The 22,207-nt window shown below is 35.5% G+C and overlaps 1 protein-coding gene across 1 annotated transcript in view; it reads right to left on the bottom strand.

The window, feature by feature from the left end:
- The window catches only part of CDH12 (cadherin 12), a 172,330-nt gene that overhangs the window by 73,872 nt on the left and 76,251 nt on the right, over window positions 1-22,207 (bottom strand). The gene's annotated exons all lie outside the window — the stretch shown is intronic.

Genomic DNA, 22,207 nt, shown 5'->3' with positions numbered 1-22,207 from the left:
TGTTGTGAAGATATATTACTGCAGTTGATTCTAACATGAGTATGATACAAGAAAGATCTGATCTAGGGCTAACTTTCTTTTCTTTTCAACTTGCAGTGTTTATACTAGAGTTGTCCTATATATTATGTTAAATAGGAGCTGCTGCCTTTATCAATATTCTAGATGCTAGAAACAAAGAACAATTCTCATCTGCTACTTTGATTCCTCAAAATGCTATGAATATGTATTTCCTCCTCCTTTTTTTTATTCCAGATGTAACAGTCTCCACATGAACAGCTCAGCCATTTCTGATGATAATTTATGAAACGCTGTATACATGACTCACAGAGGTTAAAGGAAGAATGAAGCATTGATTTACATTTAGTCTTGAAATGCATACTTGGAAGCGCAAAGCATCCAACACCATTTTGAAGATTACTATTAGACATCAGGATATTTTGGGACAAACTACTGACTGCAATTTGAGTAGACCTAATCGGCAATTTTTAACATTGTTACTTTTAACAGAAATTCTTGTACATGTAAAATACTGATTATGCTATATGATCTCTCAAATGCTGTTATTCCCCCCCCCCCCCAGAAAAAAGATACACCCATTGCTATCATCAGATACTAATGTATTTTCTGAGCACAACTGAAAGAAATCTTGGATCTGGCTACTGTCTTTCCTCTGTACATAAAACTTACTTTAAAAAATACCCAAATTGTTCCCCACCACTCAGAAAAGAGTTGAAAACACTATTGCTCAGTGGAATAACATATTCTGCAAGTAAGTTATCCTATATACAATTATCAGCATGTCTTTCTGAAATCTTTTTCAGGATGAGCACTGTATATGACCTTTGAGTAGTAGGCCAGAGACTGTACAACCAAAAAAGGGGAAAAAATTGTGGATGATAAAGAACCAAGACTAGATGGGAAGGACAGAAAAGATTCTGCATCATATGCAATGCATTTTATTTTATTGAAGCAATGAGCATGATTAATCCAAAAATATATAATATTCATCCTCTTGCTACATTAAAAATTACTAGTATTAACTTCTGAGAGGCATTTCAAGGAATTCAAAAATTGCTTGTGACGTTGCCCTTCATTAGGTACAGCTCTGGTATTGTCAATATGAGCAAAAAGGTCTGTAAAGCACTTTATTCCTCTGCTTCTTAATTATTAAATATGTAATTCAGTGAAAGTTATCAAGAACAAATGTTTAATTTCTACCCAACATCCTATTTATGGGTATTTAACATTAAGCAAACTTCATATATATCAGTGTTGGACAAAAACTGCAGAATTAGATTTTAAGACAAGATTCACTAGGCTGTGACAGAAGATTTTGGATTATACTTGGGACACAATTACCCTACAAAAATATTTTTATCAATTTAACATACAAGGTTCTTATAATTCAGATACATATTAAAGTATTTAAACATGCCGTAGGAGCTGTGGTGGCACAGTGGTTAGAATGCAATATTACAGGCTATCGCACTGCTCACTGCCAGGAGTTCGATTCTGACCAGCTTAAGGTTGACTTGGCCTTCCATCCTTCAGAGGTCAGTAAAATGAGGATCCAGGCTCCAGGCTAAGAGAGTACCAAGGACTCCACAGTACTCCAGAATAGCTCCATTGCATTACAAATCGTTAATTTCTTTATTTTTCTTTTCCTAGATACTATTATATGGGAGTTGGACGGAATACAATAGAAGATCTCTCCCTCCCTCCCTCCCTCCCTCCCTCCCTCTCCCTCTCCCTCCCTCTCTCTCTCTCTCTCTCTCTCTCTCTCTGCAAGAGAGAGAGAGAGAGAGAAAGAGGAGGGAAGGTAGGAAAAAGGGCTTATTCTTGGATGTTTAAAAACTATAGCAACTTTCCATTGTTTTATTTTGGTTTTATTTTAAAAAGTAGGAAAATAATCAAGGCTGAAAATAATTGTATATCTGAAACTGATCTCTTTGCATAGGTGAAAATGATCTCCTTTTATTTCCCCTTAATGTAAATTATTAAAATATTTATAACTAATTCAAATTAGTTTTCCCTGATTTTATTTTTAATGCAGCCTTTCTTGATTTCTACATTAGATTATCTAGTGGGCAATGTTGAAAAGGGAGTTTGCTCAAAATTACAACTTAATGACCTGTATCTAAAAATGCATGGAAAGGAGTTGCAAAAATAGAATAGTTGACTCCATCTATCTATCATGCCATAATAGAAGAATGTTCACATCTCAAATAATAAACTATCAGTGCAAAGCAATCCAGATAATATTTGAAAATGCCATCTTGGTAACTAAGTAGGAATAGGACCAAAAAGTAGAGATAGGACCAAAAAATAAAACCAACCTTTTTGGATATATCCATGAAATTACCGGGAGCCAAGTCTGACTTAAAGAAAACCAGACTGTAGCTTTAAATCCATGCAGACAGGTTATGTAACTGCAAAGATCAAGCACTTACAGTTTTCTTTCCAATGTCCTTGATGGTAATGGAGATACCCCCTTTGATAATTATTCTTCGCATACAACTCCCAGACCTTATGGGCAAAATATAACCTCATGTCACAAAAATGGCACATATCAGGAAATGTTGAGCATGTTACCATTACGCTTATAAGACTAATTCAGTCATTGTATGTCTAGTATCTGGGGATAATAAAACAGAGTGCTTAACATGGGTCACCATGGGTAAAAGAATAGCTGTAGTAGGACTTCATTTCTCGTTTCCTCGCTCTATGTGAATGATGTATCTTTCCTGAATAAAAGGAACTGCTTTAATATTCTTCTCTGTGCTCCCTGACTTTCTGTCTATTTCTTAGACAGAGAAACATCCAATCTATACTAAGCATATGCTCCAACTGCTGCATATATTGCTCATATTGCTAAGCATATGCTCCAACTGCTGCATATATTCTACATGTAGTAGTATGTTCTGCTACATACATCTGAGTTCATGTTGCTCAGATGTATGTAGCAGAAAAGGCTGGTCATAGACTAGGTCCAACAAACTATTTCTCAACTTCTTAGGTTTACCATAATATTTAGAGAAAGATCTTCAAATCATTACATCTATGGATGCGTCCAATAATTTTAAATTATCCTGACAAAACAATAACTGTTCTAGTGGAAAAGAATAATCTAGTTCAATGAGAAGTTCAATCCAGAATTCCCTCCCCTCCTTCATATATGATTGTAATCTTCCTACATTTGAAAAACCTATTTGAAGTCCAAATACTTCATAAGCCTAAAGAAAATTTCTTGGGGGTGAGGGAAGGATTCAGTTATCTAATTTAACAGGACATACATTTTACTGTCAATTGAGGGTCTTGCTAAGTCATATATAATGCAGGTATAACAAAAAGAAGTAACACTCCATCAATTGTTCATTCAGAGAAGCAAATGATTCAAAATAAGCTCTCCCTTACAAGGATAAGCTTGTAAAAGCAATCCTATGAATGTCTATTCAAAAGGAAATCTAATTTATTCAGATATGCTTGTATAGAATGCAGTCTAAATCTTCAGCATTAACTTGCTACATAGCAAGGGGAATTTACTGCAATTGAGCGACAGATGTAAAATAAAATATTCAGAAAAAGAATACTGTTTGTAAAGGAGAATCACTTTTTGAGATTCTTCTTTTCTTCTGAATTAAAGAAACATATAATGCATTGGGATTAATTTGTATTGAAGAACTTTTTTTTTTACTTGCAATTAAGATTTCCTTACATATTGTTTGGGACATTTACACTTAGCTTCTTTCTGTAACTTTCTTGGCGCTATTTTGAAAACAGCTGTTTATTTCTGTTGAACCTTTGCTCAGTTTCTATTTGGATCAGTGGTGGGATTAAAAAAAAATATTACTGGTTCTGTGGGCGTGGCTTGGTGGGCATGGCAGGGGAAGGATACTATAAAATTTCCATTTCCTCCCAATCAGCTAGGACTCAGGAGGCAGAGAATAGATGGGGACAGGGCCAGTCAAAAGTGGTATTTACTGGTTCTCAAAATTACTCAAAATTTCTGCTTCCAATTCTCAAGAACTGGTCAGAAGCTGCTGAAACCCACCTCTGATTTGGACATCCTATTTGATCACCCTTCCATGACAGAACAGAAGCTTTATGCAAATTCAGCTCAAATATGTATTTAATTTAAAACACAGAATGTTAATTAGTAGATGTTTGGGCCTTTAAGTAAGAAAAACAACCAGGAAAGATTCTTTTGCATTCTCCCCTTACCTGACCCTAAAACAATAGAGAATGTTTTTAAGTAAAACACCATACATGAGAAGTGGGAACAGAAATAGATGGTTGTACAACATTTGAACATTAATACAGATAGACATAATGTCATTGAGAATGAGCAACATTCATACACATCAACTGATTGCCTTTCCAAATTGGCACCATCTTCATCCAAACATAAGACAGAACAAGTGTATAGGAATGTGAAACTCCTGGAGAAAACCTGAATATGATACCGTGTTTCCCCGAAAATAAGACCCTGTCTTATATTTTTTTGAACTCTGAAATAAGTGCTTGGCCTTATTGTCATGCACTCAAAAGCCCAATTGGGCTTATTATTAAGGGATGTCTTATTTTGGGGGAAACAGGGTACATACTCCTGGATTACCACTTCACCTCCCCAAAGCCAGGTGTATAATAAAGAGATCTCCCTATAGCATCACCAATGCCCCTTCCTCCCAATATTGTGTCTGAGAGGAGGATTTGGGCAGAATTTTGCCATAAACCTCGAATTACTACTACGGTAAATATGCAAAGCTTGTACTTTGCTGAGTTTTTAGCCCTTAGACCTTCCTGTGTCAGAGAAATTTCAAGGCTCAACAGAGGTTTTCACACAGGTTTCTGCAAAAGTCAGAATTAACCATGTTCCCCTCCCCACTTCCAAAATAGAACACTATTCTGAATCAGCCACAAAAAGCAAGTATCCTTGTCATCTCTAATTGGGATAATTGACTGCAAGAACATCATGCAGGTGATCAAATGTAGACCATTTTCTAATCTAGGCTTCTGCAGAATATGAGCTTGAAGAGATAATTTGAAGCAAGAGTTATGGTATGTATATTGTTTGTGTATTATATGTATATTGTATGTATAAGGAATGGTTAGGAAATATTACCATTGTTTTTAGTGAACCAAGGTGACTCATGCTTCCTGGATAACATGTAGATTTGAGTGCTATTATTCCCTTCCCCTTCACACTTCTTAACATTCTGTGCATATCTAATTTCAAATGTTCAATAAAATGCACATCAGAATTCTTTTTTTAAAAAAATTATCAATTAGTTGGTTGGATTTTTTACATTGGCAATTATTAACACCATAATCTTTAAAAATTTAACTGAGATGGTTATAATAGGCCAATAGCAACAAAAAAGAAATCTCTCGATTTGACCTCAAAACATGAAATACATAAGAAAGGGTTCCCTCCTGGTATTCAGATTCTAATTTTGTACAGTTTTAAAAGTACATGCTTTAACTCAAATGGAAATAAATGCAGCCAGAGGAAAGCTTTCAGCACAGGTGTAAAAGGACCTTTTTGAATTCTCCCAAAGATCAAATGGATACTGGTTTTTTCACTAATTGGAGTTTCCAGAGTAGACTCAAAGCAACTCTTGTAAACAGTATATTACACTACTAAAGCTTAGAGGATGTCATCACATCCTCTAAGTCAAGTAAGTAAAGATACCATTAGTGCATTGTCCAAAGCTTTTAAAAATTATTCCTGACTGCTGTCTTAATTTAGGAAAACAAAGAAAGACCCATATCATCATGCACCCCCAAGCTTAGTGTCAGATATTTGAAAAAGTATAACTGCATCCAAAAGAAAGAATAGGCTACTTCTCTACAGTTATGACCCCACATGATGAAGTCCATTTCTGTCTGCATTCAATGTAATATTATTCTCTCACTGAACCCTTGAAGGATATAGAACTCACATCTGAAAATGTTACATAGATTTCAATGTCCTCAGTGTAGGAATAACATTCACCTTCATGTTTCCTGATGATTTCCTACAGCAGTTTTATGTAAACATTGAACCATTTTATACACAAAATTGACTCCAAGGAACATTGTATTAAATCACTATTATAACACTCAAAACACTTTTTGAGAGGCATGTGTCTTCAAGCAACATCAATTGAGAGGCAGAAATAATGACAATAAAGAAGTGCCTTATACTACCAAATTATTGCCGAATATTTTTTAAAAAGTTAATATAGTTCATAATACTGAGAGATCAAGATGAATTCACCCTCTTACGGTCTTTGTTGATTGGAACAAGATCCTGTGACCAAACAACTGGAAAGGATTGGTATATATACTGACAGAAGAGAGATACAAGAAAATTATTCCTCATATACATGAAGTTTTATTTCAGATACTACAAAAATAGTAACTGTGGGTCAGCTTGTCAGAAAGGAGAGAAGGAAAGCGCCAAACATGATGACAGAAATGCCAAATGAACAGGCAGATTTCAGAAAGCATGGATAGAAAATGCAGTCAAAAAGCTAAATAATAATAAAAAAGCTAACATAACATGAACAATAATTTATAAAGGGTATTTCTTTTGTTTTCTTGGCTGCAGTGAACTATTTAATTGTGTAGATCATACAAGGATGTGAAATTTATAAAGCTAACCTTATCCCTAATCTGAGTATTCTTTTGAGAATAAAGAGAATAAGATTAGTTCAGAATAGGGAAGGGAATAACACAAGAATGCATATTGTTCTCATATTTGTTTAAATTGTTCAGTGAATGTACTATAAGCATGACAGAACTAGTGGTGGTATTCAGCTGGTTCGGGCAAACTGATAGCGGTGGCTGCAGGAGGCTCTTCCCACCTGCCTGGACATCATCACGCCCCATTTTTGATGCTCTGCGTATGCGCAGAAGATCCTGTGTGTGCTCACATTTCCGAACTGGTAGCGAAGGTAAGTGAATAACAACCCGAGACAGAATTGGAAGTAATAACAGCTAAAATAAAAAATGCAAGTCAAAATACTAATGCCACTTTGTTAGATAAAAGAAAACAAAACTTAAAATGCTCATTAATGTAAAAAAAATAAAATAAAAATCTCAGTTAATGAAAGATACCAGAAGGTAAATAAGCCTGCATTCAGCTCTTAGTAAGAAAAGTTTGACATTATGGACATTTGTTTAAGAAGTTACTAAGAACTAGGCCTGATTTAATAGTACCTAACTAATAAAACATTAGCATTTGGTTAGAAAAAGGCACATATTTTATAAAATAGTACTTAGAATGGGATATATTATTTGCTGTCCAATATAAAGCTGAAAAGGTTTCAGGTATCCAACTGAAACACATTGCGTTTTGTTTGAACTTTAAGATCTAGCAACAGGAGACAAGTGAAAGATAGGAGAGGAGACCTCATGCACTTAGAAAGGATGGATGTCTTTTTGTTTTTATTACCAGAAATGAGGGCACACTTCTCTTATAGAAATAGTTACTCCTGTTTTTCTTCATTCGGACTGAATGGGAGTATTTTTATTGCTGCTATTATTTAACTGCACCAGTCCAAAACCTTTGCTGATCTATAAATCACTAGGGTTTTGACTGTGTAGGTTTCTAACCATACTGTCTGTTATTTCTTTACCATGTCTTTGCCCCTGTCATATACCCCTGATTTAATCCAGTAACTTCCTTATGGAATATAGGTATATAGTTCTTCACTGTAACTTAACAGTAGTTTTAGTAGCTACATAAATAAGTCATCTATGTTTTGTATGGCGAGTGGATACTGTATTTATATGTCTGGATGTAAGGATTCTAAGCTCTTTCTGGTTATTTCTCATTTATGTTCTGAAGCAACTACAAATACAAAAAGCTATTTCTTAACTGAAATCATAGGCATCGATTTTGTTGTGTTGCCTTCCAGAAACGGGGAACATCCATTCTATTCAATTATACCCAATTATACTAGATGTTCCTATACATTAGGAACATCTAGTATTTTGCAGAACGGTACTGGAATGAAAGACAACTCTGCTTGATTTGTCTGCAAATCTGGTATTGTGCCTGACTGTTGAATGCATTCTCACAGCAAGCTATCCATGGTCCTGTTCATTTGTACTTGGATCAGTTTGGAATGGGGAAAAAAAAAATCTGGCAAATTTTATACAACTATTTAAAACCCATTTTCTTGTTTGTGTGCCAAGATACATGGCTTTCAATTTTTCATGCATTTATTTTATAAAAATCCAAATGCCTACATTTTAATTTTCCAGACATGGAACCCTCCGTATATATCTCCTCCTCTTCCTCCTCTTCCTCCTCTTCTTCCTGCTCAGTTTATGTCATTGGTAGATAAATTTAAACTTTTTTAAAAAAAATCATTCAGAAATTTTTCATGATTTAACTGAATAACACAGTTGGAAGGATCTTGGAAGCCTTCTAATCCAACCACCTGCTCAAGCAGGAAACCCTATAACATTTCAGACAAATGGTTGTCCAATCTCTTCTTAAAAATCTTCAGTGATGGTGCACCCACAACTTCTGAAGGCAGCTCATTCCACTGATTATTTGTTCTCCATTTCACATATGATAAAAAAAGTCCAGAAAGTATTGAGCTACAGAACATTAAATCTAAACACATTCAATGGTATTACTCTTTGCTTTTCCTCAAGATATGAAAATAGGTACATAATGCATGAAAACCCACATTCCTTTTCTTAAATAGTACCTTTCTCTCCAGCTTGCAAGCTCCACATTAAAACAAAGAGGTCTAGAACTTTATTTCAACAGTGTTATTGCTATCAGCAGATGGTGCTATTTCCTTTGCAAAACTCAGGACTTCTATTAGAAATGGATTTTCCTTCTTTCTCTTAGCCAAAAATTCTGGGGAAAAAATCTTAAAAAGAAAAGAAAAGAAACTAAGATATTTATCTTTATTGCTTCTTTGATGGGGAGAGGGAAACACTATCACTTGCTATTAAGCATGATGGCCTATATATTACCTCTAGTCTTGGTTTCAGTGTGCCTCTGAAGAGCAGTTGCTCAGGAACAAGAAAAGGTGGACCCAAAATACTTTACAAAATATATACAAATACATAAAGCACATTTCTCCACTTGGAACTTAATAGAGGCCTCAACCCTGAGCATTAAAAAAAGCATCATGGCATTTAATTTCATGTTTTCTACTGTAATTTTAAATTCAGGCCCCATTCTTGGACTAGCTGGGTATCTATGGGTTTAAGGAATATAGAGGCAGGGTATGCATTCACTTCGGATAAAGCATGGAATACCAAATAAACACTACCCAATTTGGGTGTTCTACAGTTGTCTGTTCAGTGGGTGGCAAGCATCCCCTTCGGCCTGATGAAATATAGGAATGGTCTGATCATTTTAAATGTCCAGATGCTTTAATTCTTTCAGTACACATTCACTTAATATAAAGAATTACAATGTTTACTTGAGCATTTCAGAATAAATAAAAAATCAACATGATTCTACTGATCAATAGAAATCCACCTTCATTTCACCTCCCTGTTTCTCCATTTGAAGCTTTTTAAATGATCCGTTTCTCTTTGCAAAATTTATGCTGCAATATGCTATGGCACCAATATCTGAAATATACACAATTTGTAAACATTAAAAAAAAACCTACATTGTTTGTACCCAATTATTTTTAGTACCACTTATTCGGAAGACACACAATTGTATTTTGAAGAATGACTGTGAAATTAAACTTTCATTTATTAAAAAAAAGAACTTTAATAAACATGCAAATAATATTTTACTTAAGTAAGTCACCAGTGCTGGTACATTTCTTTATAATAATTATTTTCAGTTAATGAAGTCATTATAGTCAACATTAAAATGACAGTATAAGTGGAAGGAGATGCATGAAATATGGCAAAAAAACCCACAGCACAATACCCACAAATCTTAAACTCCACTGCCTGGGTCTGAAAACAGAGGATATGTGGCCACAAGACCTGTTCTTACAATGATTTGGGAAAATCTACAAGAGCATCTTTTCAAATCTTGGCAGTCTCAGAATATGTTGGACTTCAAGACTTAAAACTCCCAACCTTCGTGCCATTGAGCTTTGTGGTTAGAAATTCAGGCCCAGACCCAAGGTGTTCAGAGGGCACTAGCTTGGAAAAGAAGAGCCAAGAACTGAAATGTTCTTTCGTGCTGATTATTTACTTTTGGACAGTGGAACAGCAGACAGTTAAAATTTGTCTCTTTTCACACAGCATAAAATCAAACAAAGCTTTAGATTTGAAAAGCTATGATTGCACCAGGATGACACCCCCACCCCTTTTTGACATTAGCAGATACTTTTAATGCTCGGTGGAAGCAATATCTCCTTGATAAATACGGTACCTTGATAAATTGTACCAGCCTTTTCACAAGAGGCTGTCCTTCCTTTGAGATACAACAAGCCAAGAAAATTGGTTTGTTCATATCACATCCTGGATGTGCAAAGGAAACAAGACAGCTCTTTCCTGCTCAAAGCAGCCAATATTCAGGCTAGCAAGATAACTTAAACTACATTACATTATCCAAGCTGAGAACGGGCTTAACACTAGCTCAATTTAATGCCCTTCAGTTAGTTTGGAAGGCAGATAAGAAAAAAATCTATTTTACTAAAATTATTTACACTTATGATGAAAGGGAAAGTCACTTGTTTACTTTTGTTTTCTTTTTTGTTGCTATAGTCTTATTTTTCTTTATTTTCTCTTTCTCTTTTTCTTTCTTTTCTGCACTTTCAATTTGTTATTCTTTTAGATTTTATTAGTTTTCAATGTTAATATTGTAATATTTAGTAAAATTATAGAAACACATGCATACATGCCTGCCTGCCTACATACATACATGCATTCCATTTGTTGGGCGAGGATGTTCGATATACTATTCAGATATTTTCCATGAACACACTAAATACTATATGTGAAGAGTAACTAGATCTTTGATTAATGCTTAAAGATTGTCAGAGAATAGATACCATGTTTAGCAAATAGATGAATATTTCAAAGACGTTATTTGAACATTGGAATGCCAGGAATTAAATAGGATTTTAAATTACTCATATTAAAAATAAAAGTGAAAATGGACTCTTTGACTGGGATTATCCTCTTAGCCCTTTTAATTTCTGAATTTATTTTTTTTTTGAAAAAGTAAATAAACAAGAAAGCATTAGAAGAGCCTATAGGTACTTTTCTTTCACATGTACGTAACTTAGCTGGGCACAAAATTGCTGGTTGGCAGTTCTATTGGTGCATCTAATTAGAAATGGATACATTTTTTTTAAAAAAATGCTATTAAGAAAGAATGCAAAAGGAGACATCATTCTAATTCCCAAGACTGAAAGCTAAGGCAGGCAGAATTAAAGAATCAATTTATTGTATTTTATCTCCTACTTGTGCTTTTCTTCAATGAACTATTCATAACAGAGCCAAACATTATTTTATCTTGAAATTTACATGACAACTAACAGAAGCAGATTATTACAAAAATAGAAATAGAGAGAAATGAAACATAATGAAATATTATACTGTCACAGGACGACTGTGCTGACATATCATGGCTTAAGCTAATGTTTTGTATCCATCCTCCTTCACCATTTCATACTCTAATTCATTAGGATGCATTATTTTGTCATTTTCTGTTTTCACCTTTTGAAACTTAACCAATTGTCCTATGCTATCATTTGAACTGTGTGATCCTCACCAGAACCCATGGACTTTTACAACTAAGACTGGTTACTCTTTGCATCACCATCACAGTCTGATTTCCAAACATTGATGATCAAAGTACAATTTAAGTTTTTTAATGTTGTCAACTCAATTTCAAGGAAAAGGAATATAATTTATGGAGTGACTCATGCCTTGATCACCTCCCATCTGGATTACTGTAATGCATGCTACATAGGGCTACCCTTGAAGACCACCTGAAAACTTCAATTGGTCCATAATGCAGAAGGGTGCAAAATAATGGGGGGGGGAGGTTTACCCATGCAGAGCAAGAACTCTACTGGCTTCTACTTTCTTTCCAGGTAAAATTCAAGATACTGGTCATCACTTTTAAAGCCTTATATAGAGTAGAGTAGAGTAGAGTAGAGTAGAGTAGAATAGAATAGAATAGAATAGAATAGAATAGAATAGAATAGAATAGAATAGAATAGAATAGAATAGAATAGAATAGAATAGAATAGAATAGAATAGAATAGGAATAAGCTGGAAGGGACCTTGGAGGTTTTCTACTCTAGCCACCTGTTCAAGCAGGAGAACCTACACTACTTCAGACAAATGACCATCCAATCTCCTCTTAAAAAACATTCAGTGAGCGCCCAATAGCATAGCATAGGGCCAGACTAACTGCAGGACGACGTTTCCCCAAAGAGATCTACCCTCCTATCAAGTCAGATGGGGTGGGCTGCCAAATATTGCAATGTAATGGGAGCTAGAAAGACTGTTTTTTCTATGGCAGTTCTCACCCTATGGAACATTTTGCTCCTTGAAGTTTGGTCGGCCTCCCTCCTTATAGATTTCCATATGGTCTTAAAGACTTGGGTCTTTAGTTAGATGATGACTGACAAAGATGATGAAACCTGGGACTGACACCAGGTTTCTGTTGTTTTTAATGTTTTACATTTTAACTGATTGTATTTTACAGTTTTAAAAAAAATATTTTGTAAGTTTTTAAATCTTTGATTGGGAGCCACCCAAAGTTTTAATTAAATATTAAAATGTTTAAAATGAATACATAAATTACTCATGTTTTGAATACTCTAAACTGATCGGGAAAGGCAGTTGAAAATACTGTAATGTATCTATGAAATGGCTTATATAAATGTTAAACTGTTGTGTACATTTGTTTTTACTTTGGGTACATTCCACTAATTCTGGTAGCAATGGTATCTGCCTTATTCAATCTCATTACAATTTTTTGATGTACAAAATCCCACCGATAATGTTTAATTTTAACATTAAAAAAGAAAACAAAAGGTATATTCATGAATATTCCATAGTATTTTTCCTCTATTTTTCCCAAAATAAACTAGGAAGTGAACTCATAGATTCATGCTGCTATGAAATATCTGAAGAATTTAAATGATATAAAAATAACATTTCTCTTATGGGGTCCAAATATACATTAGACTAGATTGAACTCTGGCTTGATCAAGCTGAGTAGATAAATATAGTGTTTCCTAATCTATCCAAATTCAACATGGAACATTTTGTTGCAATATACTTTAATACTATACTGAAATTACTGGCTTATATTTCCCAACATTTGATACCCATACCTAATTGTTTGTAAGAGTTTATGAAATTCTTACTTATCAAATCAATATGTAAAGTACTTCTTATTGTAGTTCTCCAAATTCTGTGATGCAAATCTCTGAATAATATAGCCGTTTAGATAGGCTATACTAGCAACAATTCCATACAAGAATGCAAATGGAAATTATTCCAAAATGTTCAGACAATTTTATGGGAGAAATTTGCATGCAAAGTATGCACAAAATAGGCAAATATGCATACAACCTACTTGGAAAAATACATGGACTTTAAAAGGTGGAATAACTGAAGATAGAAAAATCAGAACAGAAGAAACTGATACTGACAAATTCATCTATGGAAGATCTAAACTTTTTTTTTTAATCTAAAAAACAAAACAGGAAGAACAAAATCCTGAGTTACAATTCTTAGCGGAAACTGGTTTCTGTTTGTTTGCAGCTTAAAAATTACATTACATTTTTTTTAAAAAAAAGATTCTGCGGAAGCATGTACTGATATTAACTTGCAGAAACATTTTATTATGCATTTTATACCTGTCACCCTCATTATTATAAGACAAAAGGAAGAAAAGTGACTTGAGTTCCTGGCTGCCTGTACAGTCATTAACTTCATAGTACAGCAGCTTTCTTCAATGAATGAGATATGTCATATTGAATATATTGCAGCAAGTGCAAGAGCTCAGGGGGAAAAAACAGGAAATTTAGTGTCAGGAATGGAAATGGGAGGAATCACTCACATGAGAAAAAGGCTGACCCATTTCCAGTCATCATTTAAAGCAATCACTCAGAAGAATATGCCAAAACATGAAAAGAAATTGGCAATGATGCATTTTAAATTGGTTAGCTTGGTACAGCATGCTAACTGAAGACAGCAATAAGCATATACGTGGGTTGATTTAATCATTTTATTCCCACTTAACAGGGATCCAATGCATTTTCACTCACAGACAGTTCTGTTTCCTGACCGATAGAGCCAAGCAAGTGGCTACTTAAAACTACAGTGGCAACTATAGGACATTTCTGCTGTCATTGTAAAAAGCAGTAACATGGCGTGCGCTGCAAGCTCTGCTCCTTTCCTATGCGCATGAGATACACATTCACACACATTGTGACTCAATGATGGTATTTTCATCAGTCAAACTCCCCTTGTCCTCTATACAAACTAAATGAAAGAATCTGGAGCCCAGCTATTTATATGCCTCACCCAGTGGTGGGTTTCTACCAGTTTGCCCCGGTTTGGGCAAACCGATAGTGGCAGCGGTGGGAAGCTCCACCCACCTGCCTGGACATCTCTGTGCATGCGCAGAAGCATTGTGTGCGTGCATGAGCATGCCCATGCCCGCAAGCTAACGGGTAGCAACCGAAATTGAAACCCACTACTTGTCTCACCAAGTTGGTGAGTAAACTCTAAGAGCTTGGGGTGCAAAAAAGACAATTGAATAAGATTAGGACATTTCTTCTTTATTCCACACCATATATGATAATCAGTCAGATGATGAGCATGAGTAAAACATAATCACAGAGTGTGAAAGAGAGTGGGGGGGGGGAAGCAGATAATATTAACAGCTAGAGTATCATACTCCATATCGTAATCCATATCTGAGATAATTATTTGCTTTTCCACTCTCACTAGGTTCAAGGCATTTAATATATAAAAGCAGTTCATTCCCACACACACACAAAGAATTAAAAGCAAACCAAGATTTTAAAGTATTTTTAAAATATCAGATTATTCACTTAAATCAATATTTATAATGTGTGTTATCTCTGCTTTCTTCTGAAAACCAGGATGAAATCCAACATGTTTTGTTATTATAAAAAAGAAGAAGAAGCAACAGAAGCATTCCTTGTTCTCATATAATCCTCCCTCTTTGTCCTCAGTTTTATAGCAATTATGATTGCCCTTATACCACTCTTTTTAATTTATATAAGTAAAGGTTCCCCTTGCACATATGTGCTAGTCATTCCTGACTTTAGGGGGCAGTGCTCATATCGGTTTCAAAGCCAAAGAGCCAGCGCTGTTTGAAGACATTTCCGTGGTCATGTGGCTGGCATGACTAAATGCCAAAAGTGCACGGAACACTGTTACCTTCTCACCAAAGGTGGTCCCTATTTTTCTACTTGCATTTTTTTACGTGCTTTCGAACTGCTAGGTTGGTAGAAGCTGGAACAAGTAATGGGAGCTCACCCCGTTATGGGGCACTAGGGATTTGAACTGTTTAACTGCCGACCCTTAGATCGACAAGCTCAGCATCTTAGCCACTGAGCCCCTTTTTAATTTATATACCTACATCTAATTTTGTTTCTGGTTTTAGGATCTACATTAGTTTTCCTCTATCACTTCAATTTCTTTTTCTCCTATGCTAGGAAAGGAGAAAAATGATAATTACAAATAAGGCATAAATTGCAATGTTAAGAAGAAAATAGTTTTACCCAGAGAGTTTGGACAGCATCCAGTTTGTAGTATTTCTTACTACTTTGAAGTCTGTAATAAATTTATATTAGTGATTTGTCACCCTGAACCAAGAAATGTTATTCAGTTTTATCAATGTATGTTCAGAAATGTTCTTCAAACCCAACTTAAGCTAGATATTGAAAACATAAATAGATAGGAACAAGTAAAAACAGCTATCAGAGATGGGGAAAATTCCAAAAAAAGATAAAGATCTTTTATTTGTTGCTCTATCCTGTGTGCTTACATTCACTGTTGTTTTAAGTGTGTAAAGAATGGCAGTTGTTACTACTTTCCTTTGGAGAATTCTTATTCAATCAAATAGGCTAAGGATTTGGAAAGCAAAAGTCTCAGAGCTACTGATATCGTAGTAGTGATGGCTCCTTGTACAAAGAGAAAGCAATGGATAATAAAGTGTCCTGTTCCACACTTACGAAGAATAGCCTTTGATTAAATTTGTCCCAGGTCTCTTGCCGTGTTTATAATCCTCTCTAAATTGTCTGGCATAATTGTCCTGTTGTTTTTCTGTCTACTCAGGTCCCCATCATCATCCCTTTGGCAAGCTTGTCTGATGCATTTACCGGTATGTCTAGATTGCTCAGAAATATTTATCATAGTATCTAGTTTGCATAAGGCTAGATGAGTGGAAGCAAGGTAAACCTGCTCTCACTCCAAAACATCTGAATCATATTACAGTCTAGATTCCTTGGGACTTGATGAAAGCAAAGGTTTCAGGGCTTAAACCTTGAGCCACTGACTTCTATCATAAGGAATTCAGGAGGTGGACAAAGTGGTCCTTCCTCTTTCACCTGATAATTCCTTTTCCAGCTGAAAGGCTGCAGGTTACACAGTCAATTATATTCCCTGCCTTTCAGATTATTGACAGTAACCTCTCCTTGCCCATTTCAGCAAGGTTTGATAGCCAATACTGCTCATGTGACATTGGCTAGGGAAGATTGACCTACATCTGTCAATCAAGTCCAGTATATTGTACTAATACTATGCCACAATGGCAATGCAGCATGACAAGGACATCATCACAATTTTGGTACACAACGAAGGGAAGACAGAAAAATCAATATCTGATTTCAGTAAGTTTCAGCACAGCTCAAACTATTTTGTGTTGGACCAAGTGCCCTCAGCTCTTCTGTCAAAGTTACAAAATAAACAGCCCATTTTTCTCACAATGAAATTAAAGAAGAGTATACATGAAAATAAAGTCCCTGAAATAAAGAATTGCGCTCAGTCTTCAAGAAGTGATTGTGAAGTTGAAAGCTTTGCAAGTTGACAGTGACTTTCCAAACAAAGATTTTTCATCCACACTATTGACAACTATATTTTAGCATGTGCATTTAAAAAAAAGTGGGAGTCAGACCAAAGTAGTTTTCCAAAGATAGTAATTTAATTTTAAAAGTTTCAGTTGGCAAAGGATGATTTGTCAAGGAAAAAAATAATGGTTCAGAATACATAGCAAAGTATATTTATTTCTTCAGAAATTCTTTAGAATTCAAACTTCAAAACTACCTTAAAAAGCCAAGTATGGTGATGAATAAAGTCTAATAAAGTTACAGCAATGATGGGGTAAAGATTTATGACAGCAGGAAGACACTGTAATAGGACACTTGACAGAGCCTCGGATATTATGAATCAGTAATACTCCTTTTGATTGGAGTGGAAGTACAGCATAAAACATAAAGTCCATCATCATATCCAGTTTATGAATTACAGTATATTAAACCTGAACAACTCATGAACCAATGAAATGAATACTTTATCTCACCTATAACTATTTATCACAAATTTCATATACCTTCTGCTTTTGGTGCCAGTCTGTATCTTCATGAATAGCTGGATTGTTGAACATTTAGCAGTCTACAATTCATGGTTTATGGGATATGTTTAGTCAATAATGTAATATTTTATATAGATAAATTAGAGGCCAATAATTGATCAACTGCTTCATCATTGCCATTTCTACAGTTATAAATTATAGCTTCCATATTCTCTAAACATTGTTCTAAATTCTAAACCCATTTACAATATGGGTAAATTGACTATATTCTATTGTAGAGAGGATTTTGACAGAAGTGAACTACCATTTAGGGAAATTAGACTTGACAAGCTGAAGTTGTCTTACAAACTTTGTCACCCTGCCATTTTGCCTCTGCTACGGAGAACTTTTTCACTCTCAAACCATTAGGTCACATCTGATCTACCCTGACCACCTTTGATTTAATAAGGTTCACATTGAACATGATACGAGAGCAACTAAATGGTAAAGTGTTGTTTTTGAACTGGAGGACTGAATCACATCATCCACAATATTGCCAGTCACATTAGTTGCACTCCACCCTAACCAGGGGTGAAATCCAGCAGGTTCTGACAGGTTCTGGAGAACCAGTAGCAGAAATTTTGAGCAGTTCGGAGAACCAATAGCGGAAATTTTGAGTAGTTCAGAGAACCGGCAAATACCACCTCTGGCTGGCCCCAGAGTGGGGTGGGAATGGAGATTTTGCAGTATCCTTCCCCCAGGAGTGGGGAGGAAATGGAGATTTTGCAGTATCCTTCCCCTGCCATGCCAACCAAGCCACGCCCACCAATCCACACCATGCCCACCAAGCCACGCCTACAGAACCGGTAGTAAAAAAATTTAGATTTTGCCACTGACCCTAACCCTAACCCTAACCTAACCATTTCATTTCCATTTTCTCTAAGTCAATGTACAAATAAATAGGCCGCTTTCCAAAATATCCATCTAATTCTTAATCCCTAGCCATAAAAACCAGTTATTTGACCTTGGCCATCACTGTCTCCTGGGTATGTTAACTATCTTGAGTTAGGGGTACTTGGGGTTCCCTGAGTTTAGTTGTTTTCTTGCAGACATTTCATTATCCAAAGGAGATAACATCATCAGTCTAGAATGATTCTACTAGCACTGATGAAGTCACCTAGTCTGGATAATGAAATGTCTGCAAGAAAAAAACCAATCTCAGAGGGCACTAAGGACCCTTCATTTCAACCCTGAGCTATAAATATTCTCTTTTATCGGTGCCCTGGGTTTTTGTAAAGAAATAATAAAGGTAAGACTCAAGTAAATAAATAAATGAAATGAAATTCCTCAGTACAAAACATGTAACAGAGAATTCAGAGTGGGCCTAAATACAGTTGCTGCAGAAATTATAAGTTAGGGAACAAACTGTTACCTAGTAATTAGAAGTTTATTGCATTTTAAAGCATGAATTCTTAAACCATTTCCTCAAATTTCATTATTACAGATTTTCCCCTAATAAAACATATTTTTAGCATGCATCGTGTGACCCTGATAATTAGAGGTTCCTTGCAATAAACAAATCACCTTCTTTCCAGATATATTATTACAATATTTTTCCAGCACCAGATGGCCAAGATTTACCATCTTATCATCATAAACATATTTTTTCAACTTGACTGGGTAAGGTTTATTTAAAAAAAAAAAATGCGTAGAAGAGAATATTCCTTCTGCTGCCTAAGCAACAGCAGCTGGATGAGCAGCAAGATCATTTATTATTTGAGCAGTAAGGTGTTTTGTCTCACTGGATTATGTTCAGTGACTATTATTGGTTGAGGACTAAGAGCTTGTGAACAGAGGATTTTTTGATCACTACATGTGAGAGTTATGACAGAGCATCTGCTGACAACTATCTGGTTGGCTTGTAGCCATAAGGGACTGCAGTGTAGAAATCACCAGGGAAAAAGGATGATTCTGAAGTTACTGAACCAAAGCAGGAATAAGAAAGTTGGTTAGTTCAAGCTACACTTTCTTCAGTATCTTTCATAGAATCATATATTGGAAATCACAGGTATCTTTTTGCTATTTCTTTTGAAGAGAAGGCTCAACACTGAGCAATAGGCACCTTCAAAAGCACAAGAATTATATGAAGCTAATGTCTCCAATATGACAAACCAGCAGTCTTTTTCCAAGAGTTCAAATATGTTTTTCAGGTTTCATTGATATTATATAAAACAGATTTCAAAAGAGGAAATTACCGCCCCCCCCATCATATCTGGATGTACATGTATTTCTTTTTTTAGGTTTATCTTGTCTGCTGAAATGTATAGCCTATTTATAAGAACATTAACAATATAATATTTCAAATTTCAATATAGTCACAATCAAAACAGCTTTCAATGCCTGGCAAGCATCACCCTCTTCTGAAAGTTTGAACTTAGTCATTAGTCAGCTTATTTACTTCTTGAACAATGTAGCTATTACTTACTACTTCTTTTCCAATAACAACTTAATTCCAGTAACTGCATGGAGGAAATATATGTTATGGCAAACCGGGTGAGTTGGCAGTAAAGGAATCCAACAGAAATATATAATTGTTTTCATTTGGAAACCAGCCACCCTCTCCTCTGTCTCAGGAAGAACAAAGCCCTCTAACTAAAGAAGTAATAGAATTGAAACAAAGAATAGCTGAGTATCTAGAAAAAAAACAAAAACATCAAAATAAGGCTGCCTGCATTGAAGCTTGCTCTAAAGAAATAGCTAGCACAAATGATAAAAGATGCAAAATCTGCAATATCAAGTATAAGCACCAATTCACTGCAAGAAACAAACTGAATAATGTACAGCACAGCTGCAGCTATAACTGAATATTTGGGATGCAAAATCAACAGAGAAGGGAGAAAAAACCAGTGCATCCAAAAATGGAAGATTAGACAGGAAGATAAGATCAGCAAGTTGAGATCAGATGCAAGCAAGCTAGAACAGATGAAAGAAAAGAAGCTGAAGAACAAGAAGACAAAAAAAAAATAACTAATCAAGAAATACCACTTAACAAAATACAAAAAGATAGACCTACAAATAGAAATAGAACAACCGTGGCAAAGGCAAGCAAGGGTAGTACCAATAGTAATAGGTCCCTTGGGTGCAATCCCAAAACAACTGGAGCACCACTTGAACACTATTGGCATTGATAAATTTGTCATCAGTCAATAGCAAAAGGCAGCTTTACTGGGAACAGCTTCCATCCTGTGATGATGATATCTGTAACACGATCAAACATTCACATCTGCCTATCCCAGGTCCTTGGTAAGGACTCGATAGGTAGACAAAAATGCCAAACTAGTCTGAACATCTGGCTGACTGTGCAATAAACAACAACAACAATAATAATGCCTATATATTCAGATGTTACCTTAATAGCTCTTAGGTCTTTGGTTAGGACTTGAACTGTTAAGGTTTTAACAGTCCCAGACTGTGAATCAAATCGAAGATTAAATCATCATCATCTTCTTCTTCTTCTTCTGATTTTGCAAAAAGCCACCTTACTCGGAACTGTCTATTAACTCAAATGTTACCTTAACAGCCCTTAGATTCTTGGTTAGGACTTGAACTGTTGTTGTTAATGTTATTGTTATTAATCATTGCACAGTTTGCCAGATGTTCAGACTGGGTTTGGCATTTTTGTCTACCTATTGAGTCCTTACCAAGGACCTGGGATAGCCAAACCTGGATGTTTGACGGTGTTACAGATGATATCCTCCTCCTCCTCCTCCCCCTCCCCCCCTCCTCCTCCTTATTATTATTTAATCTTTAGTGAGATTCACAGCCTTTGAGGCTGGTTAATAGCTCAGCAGCTCGAGTCCTAACCAAGGACCTAGGAACTGTTAAGGTATCATCGGAGGATGTAAGCTGTTCCGAGTAAGGTGGTTTTTTGTAAAGTCAAAATGTTCAAGTCTGGTAAATTTAGAATTTCTAAATAGCGGGGTAGCCCTTTGGGTATTGCTCCAAGGGCTCCAATTACAATTGGGACAACACACGATTTCTTTTTCCACAGTCGCTCAACTTCAATTTGCAAGTCCCGGTTCTTTGTGATTTTTTCTTGCTGCTTATCTTCAATCCGTGCATCACCAGGTATTGCAATGTCAAGGAACCATACTTTTTTCTTTTCAACTATTGTTATGTCAGGTGTGTTGTGGACCAAGTGCCTGTCAGTCTGAATCCTAAAGTCCCACAAGATCTTGAGTTTCTCATTCTCTAAAACTTTCTCAACCTGATGTTCCCAGAGGTTTTTGCTGTACTCGAATCCAAACTTCTGACACAATTTCCAGTGAATGATCTTAGCAACGCAGTCATGGCGTTGTAGGTAGTCAGTTTGTGCTGCACCCACTGATCAGATGGTTGTTGTTGTTGTTGTTGTTGTTGTTGTTGTTGTTGTTGTTATTATTATTATTATTATTATTATTATTATTATTATTATTATTATTATTTCTAGAAAGATCTGACCTTGATCTTAAACATGTTTGTCTTTTTCCAAGTCAGTGACTTCTCTTTATTTTTGTTCATTCAGCAGTTCCCTAATGAGCAAATTAGGGAACAACCTTTCTTCAGATTGTGTATTACCTCCTTCACCAATGTTTCTATATCTAGAATTAAAATCATTAATCAAGTTTGGTTTGCTAATTCCTTTGCTCAGCTTCCTTGATTTTCTTC

Source organism: Pituophis catenifer, unplaced genomic scaffold (genome assembly GCF_029215685.1).
Source record: "Pituophis catenifer annectens isolate HBS135680 unplaced genomic scaffold, rPitCat1.0.hap2 SCAF_3, whole genome shotgun sequence".
NCBI classification, from domain to species: Eukaryota; Metazoa; Chordata; class Lepidosauria; order Squamata; family Colubridae; genus Pituophis; species Pituophis catenifer.
Note: the sequence above shows the minus strand (reverse complement) of the source record. Positions and strands in the feature narration are given on the sequence as shown.